This window comes from Bison bison, unplaced genomic scaffold, assembly GCF_000754665.1.
Source record: "Bison bison bison isolate TAMUID 2011002044 unplaced genomic scaffold, Bison_UMD1.0 scf7180017864174, whole genome shotgun sequence".
NCBI classification, from domain to species: domain Eukaryota; kingdom Metazoa; phylum Chordata; class Mammalia; order Artiodactyla; family Bovidae; genus Bison; species Bison bison.
Genome location: NW_011494746.1, coordinates 646,514 through 661,176, shown reverse-complemented (window position 1 = coordinate 661,176; position 14,663 = coordinate 646,514).

Genomic DNA, 14,663 nt, shown 5'->3' with positions numbered 1-14,663 from the left:
GGGGTCGCACAGAGTCGGACACGACTGAAGCGACTTAGCACCAGCACATCACCTGTCATAGTCCACATATCTCTTTTATTATTATTTTTTTCAGATTTTATTTATTTACTTATTTTTAAAAGGTATACAATGTGTGATGATTTAATATATGTATACATTTGGAAGTGATTGCTAAAATCAAAAGTAACTTACCTGTTACCTGGTTACCAATATTTTTGGTAGTGAAAATACTTAAGATTTACTTGCTTAGCAAATTTCAAGTTTACAATAGTGTTATTAACTAGTCATCATGCTGTACATTAGATCCCCAGAACTTATTCATCTCATAACTGAAGATTCATAGCCTTTCACCAATATCATTTCCACCATCCCTCAATGGTGATCCCTCAATGGTAATCACCATTGTCTGGTTCTAAGGGTTCAACTTTTTCAGATTCCACACGTAAGTGAGATCATACAGTATTTGTCTTTCTGTGTTTGGCTTATTACCCTTAGCATAGTGTCCTCCAGCTTTGTCCTTGTTGGTTCAGCCATTATGGGAAATGATATAGAGGTTCCTCTAAAAGTAATAGTAGGTCTACCATATGATTCAGCAAATTTACTTCTGGATATGTATCCAAAGGAAGTGAAATCAGTATTTCGATGAGATACTGAGATATTTGCACCCCCAGGTTCATTCTTGCATTATTCACAATAGTCAAGATATGGAAACTATTTTAATGTTCATCAGTGGATGAGTGCATCATGAATATGTTGTGTGTGTGTGTGTGTGTGTGATGAAATATTATTCAGCCACGAAAGAGGAAATCCTGATGTTGCCCCATGTTTATTTTTAACAGTCCTTTGGAGACAAGGGATTAATGGCCATCAGTGACTTTGACCCTGGTAGTGGATATTTCTGCCCTGCAGTAGTTAGATAGAATGATATTTCTGAGCAGGTGGTCTTTTCCCATGCCTTCCAAAGCCTTTGAGAAGGCCCTTACCCTTCACAGTTGACCTCAAATAAAGCCTGCAGGGACCGTTGGTGTTTCTCCAGTATTTACCGAAGGACGAATCTCAGAGTACATTAACTTGTAAGAAATGCATGCTAGGGCAGGCATGCATTGTTTATTAACTTGTTTCAAAGGCAATTTAAGAAAGCTCAAGTCTGATTAAATGATACAGAAATGATGTTTCTGGAGAAAAGATCTCAGTTCATTAATTTTTAACATCTCTGCCCCTCCCCCATCTTTTGAGCTGCAGTGCTTTTTATCATTCTATTATTTATTTATTTTTCCAAAAAGCTGTTTTGAAGTCTCTGAATTTTCCTCTTGGGTACATTTCACTCCCATTTCAGTCTCTTAGCACTATTATTCAAATGTTCAGCATTTAGAATCACTAAATGTCTTTCCTGGGATTATAACTTTATTCCCATTTATCTAATGAATGCAAATCAAATATTTATCATGGATTGTGATTAAAATATATAACCCCCTAAAGATGTTTATATTAAAGCAGTTCTTCCTGAAAAAATCCTTATTTTTTTTAACTGTTACTGTACAGTTGTGAAGTGCATCTTTTGATGTGTATTTATATTGATAAAATTAAAACTATAAAAAATTAAAAAAATGACTTCTCGATAAATCCCAGGAAGCTATTTATATATATCAAGATTCCTCATTTTAGTGTTGAAGATATTTTTAAGTGACCTGAGGCAAAGGAACCTGCTTGGGGTCTCCTTGTGAATTGGGGGGGTGCTGTTGGAGCACACGGCTCCTGATGACACGTCGAGTTTTGAGCCACATGCAGGAACTACAGCTAATGAGTCTCAGGCGAACACAAGCTCTGACTGCACAGTTGCAACAAAGTGGATTGTTTGTGTTATTTAAGATAAAAGACATTCTATCAACGAGCAAGAACTTTAGGGACATATTTGTCAAAATTAGTTATTTTTTATAGTGGAGGACAGAGGAGCCTGGTGTGCTGCAGTCCGTGGGGTGGCAAAGAGTCAGACACAGCAATTCAACAACAATGATGAGTTATAATGCATTGATTGGGTGTTTGAGAAACTGCTCTGGGAAGGTGGTTCAGATGTTAGAGTGTGATGCCAGGAGTGGCCTGGGCTTTATGTGGCCAGTGAGCTTCTCGGAACTCTTTGAGGAAACACAGATAAGCAAATCCATGTTTAGGTGAAACTGTGGAGAAAACTAAGGAGCAGAACAGATGTTGAAAAGAATTGTGGTGCTAGTTTGCTGGAAAGAAGGGAGAAGTAAAGCTATGGGAGTGAAGGAGGCACTGAGGCTTGGAGGCACAGGGAGGACCCCATTTCTGGGCCCCCAGTTATACTTCCACACCAGGTCACATTCATTTCATAGCATCCTCTGGGGGCAGGCCTTATCGCCCCCGCTGACATGTGGGGAAAATGAGACACAAGGAGAGGTTAAAAGCTGCTTGAGGTCACATAGCTAGGATGTTTCAGAATTAGAATTCTAACCCAAGATGTTCAATCCATGATTCTGTTAATTGATATTACAAGCATAGCGGAGAGGTTTATTTTCCTTGATGACTTCTCTGAAGGATGCTTTTTTCCTTACCTGTTTATCTCTTAAGATGTTCACATAGCGACCAGGTCCCCTTATTTCTGGGCCATTCATGGGGCATTTTCCTAATTTCCTTTTATCACAATGCAGGTTTTAGCCTGGGCTGGGTTGCTCCTCATTTAGATTCCAGACAGAGGAGGCATCTAGCTTTGGCAACCCCAGCTTGGCAGAACCTCTGAGGGGCTTCTGGAGAGACACAATCTCAGAAACATCAGTCATTTTCCCAGAGGTACAGGGACAGTGAAGAGAAGAGGTCTAGCCTGTGTCACCCTGTGACCAGCTGTGACTTCTCCTGCAGATGCTTGCTGTCCAGGATGCTGTGTCCTGTAAAACGCAGGGGCCATGGAAAGCCAGCCTGCACCTGCAGCTCTGGATGGATGAGTCCCTCCATGAGGCAGGGCAGCCAGGGCAGATCCGCAAGGCTGCAGGTAACATTGGGCTCCCGACTGCCCCGGGAGTCCTGCTATCAGACTCTCTAGAGAGAGCACGAGGGGAAAGTGCAACTGATGTACTAACCAGTTCTGCTTTTGCAACTTACATTTGGAAAAGGTTCCAAGGAATGAGCACGTCTAGAGCTATACATATTCTCCCTGGTGGGATGGTTTCAGTGCTGTGGTTGCCACCACTTTTCTGTGGGCTTCTGCTCTCTAAGAGCTAATATTATGGACTTCATTCTTTGTGGTTATAGGACTCTCATGGGGAACAAGGACTCAGGGACTGAGTTTTGTTTCTGTACCATAGTGTCTGGGTCTTTGTTAGCAGCCACATGCAGGAGTCTGTTGTTGTTCTTGTGTAGTCGCTAAGTCATGCCTGACTCTTTTTGACCCATGGACTGCAGCACAGCAGGCTCCTGTCTTTCACTTTCTTCTGGAGTTTGCTCAGATTTATGCCCATTGAGTCAGTGATGCTATCTAACCATCTCATTCTCTACCACCGACTTCTCCTGCCTTCAGTCTTTCTCAGCATCAGGGTCTTTTCCAATGAGTCAGCTCTTCATATTAGGTGGCCAAAGTATTGGAGCTTCAGCTTCAGTATCAGTCCTTCCAATGAATTTTCAGGACTGATTTCTTTTAGGATTGACTGGTTTGATCTCCTTGCAGTCCGGGGGACTCTTGAAAGTCTTCTCCAATACTACACAGTTCAAAAGCATCAGTTGTTTGGCACTCAACCTTCTTTGTCATCCAACGCTCACATCCATATACGACTATTGGAAAAACCATAGTTTTGACTAGACGGACCTTTGTCAGCAAGGTGATGTCTCTGCTGTCTACGTTTGTCATGGCTTTCCTTCCAAGGAGCAAGAGTCTTTTAATTTCATGGCTGCAGTCAACATCTGCAGTGATTTTGGAGCTCAAGAAAATAAAATCTGTCACTGCTTCCATTTTTTCCCCCTTCTATTTGCCATGAAGTGATAGAACCAGAAGCCATGATCTTAGTTTTCTGAATGCTTAGTTTCAGGCTAGCATTTTCCACTTTCCTCTTTTACCCTGTTTAAGAGGCTCTTCAAATTCTCTTCACTTTCTGCCATTAAAGTAGTATCATCTGCTTATCTGAGGATGTTAATATTTCTCCCAGCAATCTTGATTCCAGCTTGTGATTCATCCAGCTTGGCATTTCACATGATGTACTCTGCATAGAAGTTAAATAAGCAAGGTGACAATATACAGCCTTGACGTACTCCTTTCCCAATTTTCAACCAATCAGTTTCATGTCCGGTTCTAACTGTTGCTTCTTGACCTGCATACAGATTTCTCATGAGACAGGTAAGGTGATCTGATATTCCCATCTCTTTAAGAATCTTCCAGTTTGTTGTGATCCACATAGTCAAAGGCTTTAGCATAGTCAGCGAAACAAAAGTAGATGTTTTTCTAGAACTCCCTTGCTTTTTCCATGATCCAGCAAATGTTGGCAATTTGATCTCTGATTCCTCTGCCTCTTCGAAACTCAGCTTGTATGTCTGGAAATTCTTGGTTCACATACTGCTGAAGCCTAGCTTGAAGAATTTTGAACATAACCTTGCTAGCATGTGAAATAAGTGCAATTGTGCAGTTGTTTGAATATTCTTTGACACTGGCCTTCTTTGGAATTGGAATGAAAACTAACTTTTTCCAGTCCTGTGGCTGCTGCTGAGTTTTCCAAATTTGCTGGCATATTGAGTGTGGCACTTTAACAGCATCAGGTCTTAGGATTTTAAATACTTCAGCTGGAATTCCACGACCTCTACTAGCTTTGTTCGTATTAATGCTTCCTAAGGCCCACTTGACTTCACTCTCTAGGATGTCTGGCTCTAGGTGGGTGACCACACCATCATGGTTAGCTGGGTCCTTAAGACCTTTTTTGTATAGTTCTGTGTATTCTTACCACCTCTTCTCAATCTCTTCTTTTTCTGCTAGTTCCTTACTGTTTCTGTCTTTTATCATGCCCATCCTTACATGACATGTTCCCTTGATATCTCCAATTTTCTTGAAGAGATCTGTAGTCTTTCCCATTCTATTGTTTTCATCTATTTCTTTTCATTGTTCATTTAAGAAGGCCTTCTTATCTCTCCTTGCTATTCTCTGGAACGCTGCACTCAGTTGGATATATCTTTCCCTTTCTCCCTTGCCTTTCACTTCTCTTCTTTTCTCAGCTATTTGTAAGGCCTCCTCAGACAACCATTTTTTGCCTTCTTGCATTTCTTTTTCTTGGGGATGGTTTTGGTCACTGCCTTCTGTACAGTGTTATGAACCTCTGTCCATAATTCTTCAGGCACTCTGACTACCAGATCTAATCCCTTGAATCTGTTTGTCGCCTCCAGTGTATAACATAAGGAGTCAAGGAGAATAGTAAATACTTGTTGAATGAATAGGTCAATAATGAATGGCAAACACCACTCACTGGGATTCATTAAAAACTGTTCTTGATAAGATCCCCTGGAGGAGGGCACAACAACCCACTCCAGTATTCTTGCCTGGAGAATCCCATGGACAAAAGAGCCTGGTGGGCTATGGTCCACCGGGTCATAAAGAATCTGACATGACTGAAGCAACTTAACATGCATTCAACCCATTCAATCCTCATAATTACCTTGAGGTGGGTACTTTTACAAATCGTAAGATAAAAATACAGAGAAGAAACTTGTTCTAGTAATCTAGGATGTAGTGAAACTTGTGTTACCAAGTCTAAGTTTGTATTACTTACTGTAAACAGGCCAATAAATCGAGTGATAAGTTATTGCTGCTGCTGCTGCTGCATCGCTTCAGTTGTGTCCGACTCTGTGCGACCCCATAGAAAGCAGCCTACCAGGCTTCCTGTCCCTGGGATTCTCCAGGCAAGAACACTGGAGTGGGTTGCCATTTCCTTCTCCAGATAAGTTATTAGGACAAGGAATTGAGACTGTATTTGGAAAGCCAGCAGATGGAGAAGATGGTGGACTTGTGTCCCAAAGAACCATCTTACCTGAGTTAGAATTCAGGCTTCTTTTATACTAGAAGGGGAGGGAGTCAAGTCAAACATTTCCTGGTTTCAATTTCTTTCTTTCTGCAGTCATTCACAGGCAGGCCTGGTCAGGATGCTTCCTGTGAGTGAAACAAAGGTATTTTAGCTTACTGATCATTACCTGGGAGGCAGGGTTCCCAGAAGTGGACCATTATGTATAATTTAAGCTTATAGGTAACATTCCTATAGTGATTATAGTGATTAAGAATACAAAAGTTCTTACTGTTATACTTGGAATCAAATTTAGATCCTCTGGCCCTGAAGTCTGTTTTTTGGCTACTAGTCTATTCTGCTTTTTGGAGGAGGGTAGGTAAGAGTCGGACATGACTGAAGTGACTTAGCAGCAGCAGCAGCAGCAGGGGCTGACTGGAGAAGGCGATGGCACCCCACTCCAGTACTCTTGCCTGGAGAATCCCATGGATGGAGGAGCCTGGTGGGCTGCAGTCCATGGGGTGCAAAGAGTCACACACAACTGAGCGACTTCACTTTCACTTTTCACTTTCATGCATTGGAGAAGGAAATGGTAACCCACTCCAGTGTTCTTGCCTGGAGAATCCCAGGGACGGGGGAAGCCTGGTGGGCTGCCATCTATGGGGTCGCACAGAGTTGGACATGACTGAAGTGACTTAGTAGCAGCAGCAGCAGCAGCAGCAGGGGCTGACAGCAACCTCTCTAGAATCTTTAAGGTCACATACACTAGTTACCTTGGCTGCCTATGAAGAGTCTTGAATTTTACTATATATTTCTTTTAAATGGCTTAATTTCAGGAGGTATTGCTCTACCTTTAAATATTCTCAAAATTTCTTAAAATGGAAAATCATTCAAGACTAAGGTGACATTGATGCAGTTGTTGCTGGAGCATTTTTATACTGGACCTAAAAGTCAGGTTCATGTGTCCATCTGGTGAGATGCTTGTGGGCAGAAATGGCCTGCCTCCAAGCCTTGGAGGCTCCCAGGGGAAGCTGTTGGTAAGGGGTACAAGTTTTTGCAGAGAGACTGGCTCATCTCCCTTATCCCTCCTTTCAGAGCTCGAAGTCAGCTCCCCAGCTGGGTACCCCAGAGGCATAGCATTCTTCAAAACACTGTGGGATAGACAAAGAAACAGACTTGTGGTTGCCAAAGGGGAGGCAGTTGGGGGGAAGGGTGGCATGGGAGTTTGGAGTTAGTAGATGCAAATTATTATATATAGAATGGGAAAGCAGCAAGGTCCTAAGCACAGGGAATTGTATTCAGTATCTTGTGATAAACTATAATGAAAAAGGATATGAAAACAGAATGTGTATACGGATACTTTTACTGTACAGCAGAAATTAACACAACATTGTAGGTCAACTATACTTCAGTAAAATAAATTAAAAAAAAAAAGCACCATGCACTACGGGAAAGGTTCCCTGAGTGTAGGTGTGAGCCATTTCCTCATGGGCCGAGCTGGCTTGCAGCTGGTGTGGGTGGCTACAAGCCTAAATGGGAAGCACAGGGAAAGGGAGCGAAGCAACGTGCAGCTACACAGGCTGACGGGGGCGGTGATAGGAGCTTCTCCTGTCACCTTGGTTTAATTAAGGATAGCTGGAGGAGGACTTTCTTCAAGGAAATGCCATGAGTGTCTAAGGGATGTTTGAAGTAGGGAGTTCATTTGCAGCATAAGGAAGGACGATTTCATTCCATTGAGCAAATAGGCAGGGAGATGAAGGGCAGTGGTGACTTTTAATTTCACTTTAAGGAGATTATGAAAAGCAATATAGTAATGATTCCTGGGAGGCAGCCACGAGCCAGCAGACTCACTGTTAATGTCAGGGACTTTTGCTTATGTTTAAATCTTATTTGTCTCTGTTCTTCCACTGACAGGTTGTACAGTCTTGATCCCTTCCATTGCCTCCATTCTTCCATGGGGAAGATGGAATTATTTCAGTTCTTGGGGATCTGGTGGTTTATGGGGCTCATCTGGGAAAGAAACTGGGGAGTGTTCCTTCGTAAACATTTTCTAAGTCTTGTAAAGATGGCGGCATATGGCCTTTGGCCTGGAGGCATTCCCACCCCAGACTTGCCCACTTGTTTGATTTTGAAGACAGAGAGGTGCTAATTTTAATTAGCATTTTTTTTCAAATAAATTTTTGCTGCTTGGCTTAAGGATCCACCCTGTTGCTGGAAATCTATGCTTTCTTTAGAGTCTGTAGAGATCCTGATGATGTTTCTAACTCTTCCCTTTGAATGGAGAGAAGAGGTTCTGTGGCCTACATGGTTTTCTCTGAATAGAGAAGCTCTCACAACTGTTTTCTCAAGTCTTCTCTGGAGGGAAAGGAAAGCTTGAGGGTTTTGATTTTAGAGCTGTTTTTTCCCCCAAGGGCCTGCTTGGGAAGGCTATTGCTCCTAGTTTTCTTGAATTCCTAGGTTGCTGGATGGAGAATAATGCAATGAATTCATGTAAACCTGGGTGCCTGGCTCTCCAGGCACTTCTCTATAATGAATTAGCTCCTCTCAACCCAATTCATTGGTAAGAATGAATGATTCTGTCATATAGATTCCTGAGGCCTTACACTTGTGGCCTTTCCAGCTCTTACTTCCTGCATCACTCAAAGTCCAACAAAGAGAATAGAAGCCTTTCTGTGCATTTAAATTAAATGAATTTAATACAAGGTATTTGTTATTATCAGTCAAGGGAGAGATGGGTAGTCAAGGGGAGGACAGTAGATATTCAAGGGGTTAGAAACAACCAGAAGCTTCCCTATCCTTATGTGGAGAAGCAAAGGGAGAAGGTGATGGTATTGGAGCTCATGGCTTGGACTCACCCATAGCTGGCTGTCCAGTATGAGCTGGGATCAAGGAAAAAGCATAGCTTCTGCTGGAGATGCTACTTAAGACAGACGGGAATTGCTGTGACTTCTCCCTTTCTCCTGCCTCCCAGTCTCCTTTTAGTGCTCCTGTTGGTCAAATCCAGTTGGAAGCCAGTTGATGACACAGGATGAGAAGCAGCCTGATACAGGGGCAGGTCCCTCTGCAGCATAGTAGAGCAGGGGAAGGCTGGGAAAAACTTTAGGAGCAAAGGGGCCCGTGGCTGGTACACCCAGGGCATAGCACCCATGTGGGTCTCACCCATGGGGTCTCCGCAAAGTCCCTAGACATTTCTTGCCCTCAGGATTATGTGTATGCTTGGTTGTATGTGTTTGGGAACCTGATATAAATGTGTGAGATCTTCCTGGTTGCTCGTTTGGAGAAGTTGCGGGGTCTGCCACCTCCCTTAACTCCACTTTTATGTTCTGTTTCCTATTTATTCATGCCACCTCCACATCTTCCTGCTCATACAGGCTGCACACTTCCTACTAACTAGTGCAAAGCTAATCTGCCAATCTGCAGAGGGTTCACTTTCAGCCCAACTAATTTGGTCATGATTTCTCTCTGCACTCCTGTATCCCCTCCTTGGTCATTAGGAATCATTTTCTTTGATAAGGTAATTGAGATGCTGGGCATAATTTATCAGCTAACATGGCTATATAAGGATTTCATATTAATGAAGACACAGTGGTAAGACGATGATTCTAGTTCCTATTAAATACAAACGCATCCACAGCATTGACACTGACTGGCAGTAAACCACCATTCATTAAACTCACCAAGCTTATATTATTCTCTGTAGAGACAGCTGGAAAATTATCCTTGGGTGCCACAACACTAATTTTAATTTTAAAGAAATGAGCCATGAACTACTGAAAATAATAATTCTCAGTGATGACACCTGAGAGGCTGTTGTGGGTATCAGCCAATATATTAATTTTATCTCTGGTTTCCAAGCTGCAGAAATCCTCTTGTGCTAGTTATACAAAAAATGTGTTAAGGCATGGCCCATACAGCTATAAATACAAAAAGATTTTTAAAAAATAGTTCTCTATTTTGCTGAACAAATATCTGCTTATCCTTTACAGAGTCTTTCCATTCAGGATGGTAGGGAGTTGACCAGGTACTTGTCTTTCGGAGAGACCTGTTAAAATAACAGTGCTAACATTCTTATTTTAGGAGAACTGTATTTTATAAAGATGCCATTCCTATTTAGAAAACTGTGTTTCTTTGTTTGGTTGATTCAAACAGTTGCTCTTGGAGTCTAAAAGAATCTGTTTTGCAACCAGAATGAATATTCCACAATATGTACTCCCTAGTGCTAACCACCGCTAGTCTCTGAAATAGTTTTGAGATACAAGAGCTAAAAAGAAAACCACTTTGGAATTCCAAAGGAAAATTAGTCTGCATTACATTTTAATTTCAACTCATCATTATCACCACCATCACTATCCAAACCCATTTGCCTTCTTAGTTTACAAATTTTATCAGAATTTGCCCCTTTTTACCAGAGAAGGCAATGGCAACCCTCTCGAGTATGCTTGCCTGGAAAATCCCATGGACGGAGGAGCCCGGTGGGTTGCAGTCCATGGGGTCTCGAAGAGCCGGACACGACTGAGTGACTTCACTTTCACTTTTCACTTTCCTGCATTGGAGAAGGAAATGGCAACCCACTCCAGTGTTCTTGCCTGGAGAGTCCCAGGGACGGGGGAGCCTGGTGGGCTGCTGTCTCTGGGGTCGCACAGAGTCGGACACGACTGAAGCGACGCAGCAGCAGCAGCAGCCCCTTTTTACAGGCTCACTTAACATGTTGGACTGGTTTCTTCAATTATCCTCACAGTGATAAACCCTGGCTCCAATGTCTAAAGCTCCCTGTTCAACTGCACCATAAAATATAAGATGGATCTTATTAGGGAGGCAGTGCAAGCTCTCGATAGTGAGAGATGGGCCCTAAATGGTTGCAGTCTTGGTGTGCCCCATGTGGCTGCTTGAGAGTCAGGAAGGTTGAAAATCGAATAACTGAATTCCCTAGTGCTAGAAGGGGAGAAGCTGCAGTTGCTTGTTCTCTTCATTATTTAAATTTCTGCCTTTTTCCATCTTGGAAGCACTCTCCACGGGACTAACAGTTGAACCACCAAGGAGAAGATTTATTTCTCTTCCCAAAGATCAGGTGGTTTACTCAGAAGCAAGTGGCCACTGGAGGTTTGAATGAGTTCAGTAAGAAGCTCCTCTTTGAAATCAGTGCTTTGTTCCTCTTGCTTCCTCGGAAGGTTGCACTGAGGAGATGGGATTTTGCATGGAGAGTTTGATTTGCTTCAGGAATCATGACTTTGCAGCTGTAGATAATCTTGTAAGAGTTCTTTTGATTGCCTTTTATTCAGCCCAGAAAATAGTCCTAGAAATGTTACTTGTTTGCTTCCCATATCAGGAGGTCAAAATCTATGCTAATACACAAGATAACCATTCTTAAAAATTCCCCCAATACAGTTTTTATATCTTTGCTTGAAAATGCATTTTTTTTTTTAAAAAAAGATAAACCAGACAAAAAAGGAAATATACTACTAGCATGCTCGGTTTAAGTCATTCTTACTCTGTTTCTTTTAGATTCCGTAGGTCAGAGTTTTACAATTACTATTTTAAAAGAGTTTCTTAAGGATACAGGGAGTCTAAGAATTATTAATATCCTCTAAAGCAGTCAGAACAGTTCTGGGTATAGAGTGGCCCTTGGGGTGTGTTGATTAACTAACTGGATCTGATTTCATTGAGATGATGCAGATTAGTTGGAGTGCCTTCTTCTTGGGGATCAGGATTCTGTTGGTTAGGGTGTTACACTTTGCAGAAAAGAAAAGCTCTAAGGTAAGTTAGCTTAAAGAATAATTAAAAAATAACACTGGTGGCTCAGTGGTAAAGAATCTGCCTGCCAAGCAGGAGACTTAGTTTCGATCCTTGGGTTGGGAAGATCCCCTGGAGAAGGAAATGACAACCCACTCCAATATTCTTGCCTGGGAAATCCCATGGACAGAGGATCCTGGCAGGCTACAGTTCATGGGGTTGCAGACAGTCAGACACGACTAAGTGACTAAAGAACAGCAACAAGGAATAATGAGGTTTTTATCAGCTCCTACCCCAGAGTAAGTTATGACCAACCTAGACAGCATATTAAAAAGCAGAGACATTACTTTGTCAACAAAGGTCCGTCTAGTCAAGGCTATGGTTTCTCCAGTGGTCATGTATGGATACGAGATTTGGACTTAAAGAAAGCTGAGCACTGAAGAATTGATGCTTTTGAACTGTGGTGTTGGAGAAGACTCTTGAGAGTCCCTTGGACAGCAAGGAGATCCAACCAGTCCATCCTAAAGGAGATCAGTCCTGGGTGTTCATTGGAAGGACTGATGTTGAAGCTGAAACACCAATACTTTGGCTACCTGATGCGAAGAGCTCACTCATTTGAAAAGACCCTGATGCTGGGAAAGATTGAGGGCAGGAGGAGAAGGGACGACAAAGGATAAGGTGGTTGGGTGGCATCACCGACTCAATGGACATGGGTGGACTCTGGGAGTTGGTGATGGACAGGGAGGCCTGGCATGCTGCGGTTCATGGGGTCACAGTCAGACATGACTGAGCGACTGAACTGAACAGAACCCCAGAGTCAGGTTGGGGAGCAGGCGTGGGGAGGCTTGAGCTCTGAGATGCTCTCTGCTCTGTTTCCAGCTGGTCTTGTAAGATGATTGCCAGCCTCATAATCACTGAACAGAGTATTGAGTTCACTAAGTCTTCACCCTCAAAGAGTCAGTTTCAGTTGATCTTAGGTGATGCTCAGGAATTTGCATGCTCGAAAAACTCCCCAGGTGATTCTAAAGTGCAACCAGGGATGAGAGCCACCCTCTAGTAGAGGTGTATACCTGAGTCAGGGTGACTTAATAAGATTTTTGTCTCTTTGGAATTTGAAATCTGGCATGGAAATACCCAGAAATTTAATGTTTCGTGGGCTGTCATGTTGATGATAGTGGTCTGCTGAGAAAATTTCTAAATTCTCCTGTTGAGGTTGGTTTTTGAATTTATTGTGGTACTTTTCTCAGTTCTTAGACATTCAGTTCTCCCTTTGACTCTGTGAGATCAGTTGGTTTTCTTCCATCCATCCATCCATCCATTTATCTACCCATCCATTCATCAAACATTTATTCAGTGCCTAGCTAGTTGTTCTTTCTTTCCTGGATTTCATGCTGGAAATCTATGAAAGTGGTTTAAAGTTTGAAGTGGGTACAAGTTTGAAGTCTACTGCTCCAGCTCTTGTCCTGATGAACGCAAATACTTTCTCATTCTTTGGTCCTACTTTCTTCATGAAAATAAACCTTCTTTGTTTTGCTTTGCACTGTGTCCTCCTGAAGTCCAATCTCTTGCTTACCAGAGCATTAGCATCCTCAAATCTAGAGACAGTTTGGAAAAGTGGTGACTAGTGTGGACTCTCTAACCTGTCTTTTTAGATTTGACTCTGGTTCTTCTTATAAGATACCCAGCTTGTTTCCTTCAACTTTATTGAGGTATAATTATATTGACATATAAAATCAAAGGATATTTCAAGTGTATATCATGGTGATTTGATATAGATACATGATGTATGTGGTTTCTTTCTTAAAACGATGGTAATGAAAGTGCTTATAACTTATAAGGTGGTTGTGACAATTAAATGAGATATCTGTATAAATCATTTAGCATCTTTTCATGGTAAATATTCAGTGAGTGGTACAATTTTTGGTATAATCATCAGATGTTCTGTTGCTTAAAGCAGGTATATCTGATTGTTTCAGTGATGGTTCAAATAGCCTCTGTGGCAACTACTCAACCCTGCCATTGGACTGCAAAAGCAGCTATAGACAATACATGAGCAAATAGGCATGATGGCCACTGAAATTTAAAAAAATATGTGGTGGGGTGGATATGGCCCTTGAGCCATAGTTTGCCAGCCCCTGGTTTGGAGCAATAGGAACTACGGGCATGAAATAATATAGTTGTAGAGGGAGGCTCTTATTCTGGGTAGTGGTGGCTTATTGAAACCTGTAAGAAAACTTCTATTATTTTCAAGAATTAATAAAATTCTGGAAGGATAAAGGATGGATCAGGACTCCAGTATTGACAGGATTTGAGGCCATAAAATATAGGCTTCATCATTACCAATACACATTTATTGTTTAAAATGTGCCAGCCAGTGGGGATGGAAAGGAAAGGTCTGGAGGACCCAGAGCTCATTGGGAAGGGCTGCTCATCTTTCCCCCTCAAGATACTTCTTATTACAGGTGTGGGTTCTAACGTCAGTGATGTCACTAGGATTCCTGGAACAGGTAGCTGTAGAAACAAAGTTATCTCATGGGACATCATTTCATGAGAATAAATATTTTTCCTCTGAAGCTCTTGATTAGCCATGTGGAAACTACTCGGGCTGAACCTAGAAAGGAATTCTTTAAGGAGCCTCCTGCATGTAGTTATAGTTTCATTTTTCAGTGAAGCAAGGTTGTGAGAGTTTACTCTGCATTTAGAGGGGAAAAATGTGACACCTCGCTGTCCCATTTATCAGGAGCTTGGCACTTTTGTGGGCAGCAAGGAGACTTGTAAAGAAGACAGATAAAACCATTGGGAACAATAGTGATTCAGTCCCAGGGAGCTCCTTGCCCAGCTGTATCTTCTCATTTCCTGGAATGTAAAATCAGTACTACTCCCCGCAAAACAGGAAAACCCAAATGGAAATACCAAAGTGAGACAGGGAGAGGAGAGACACTTGAG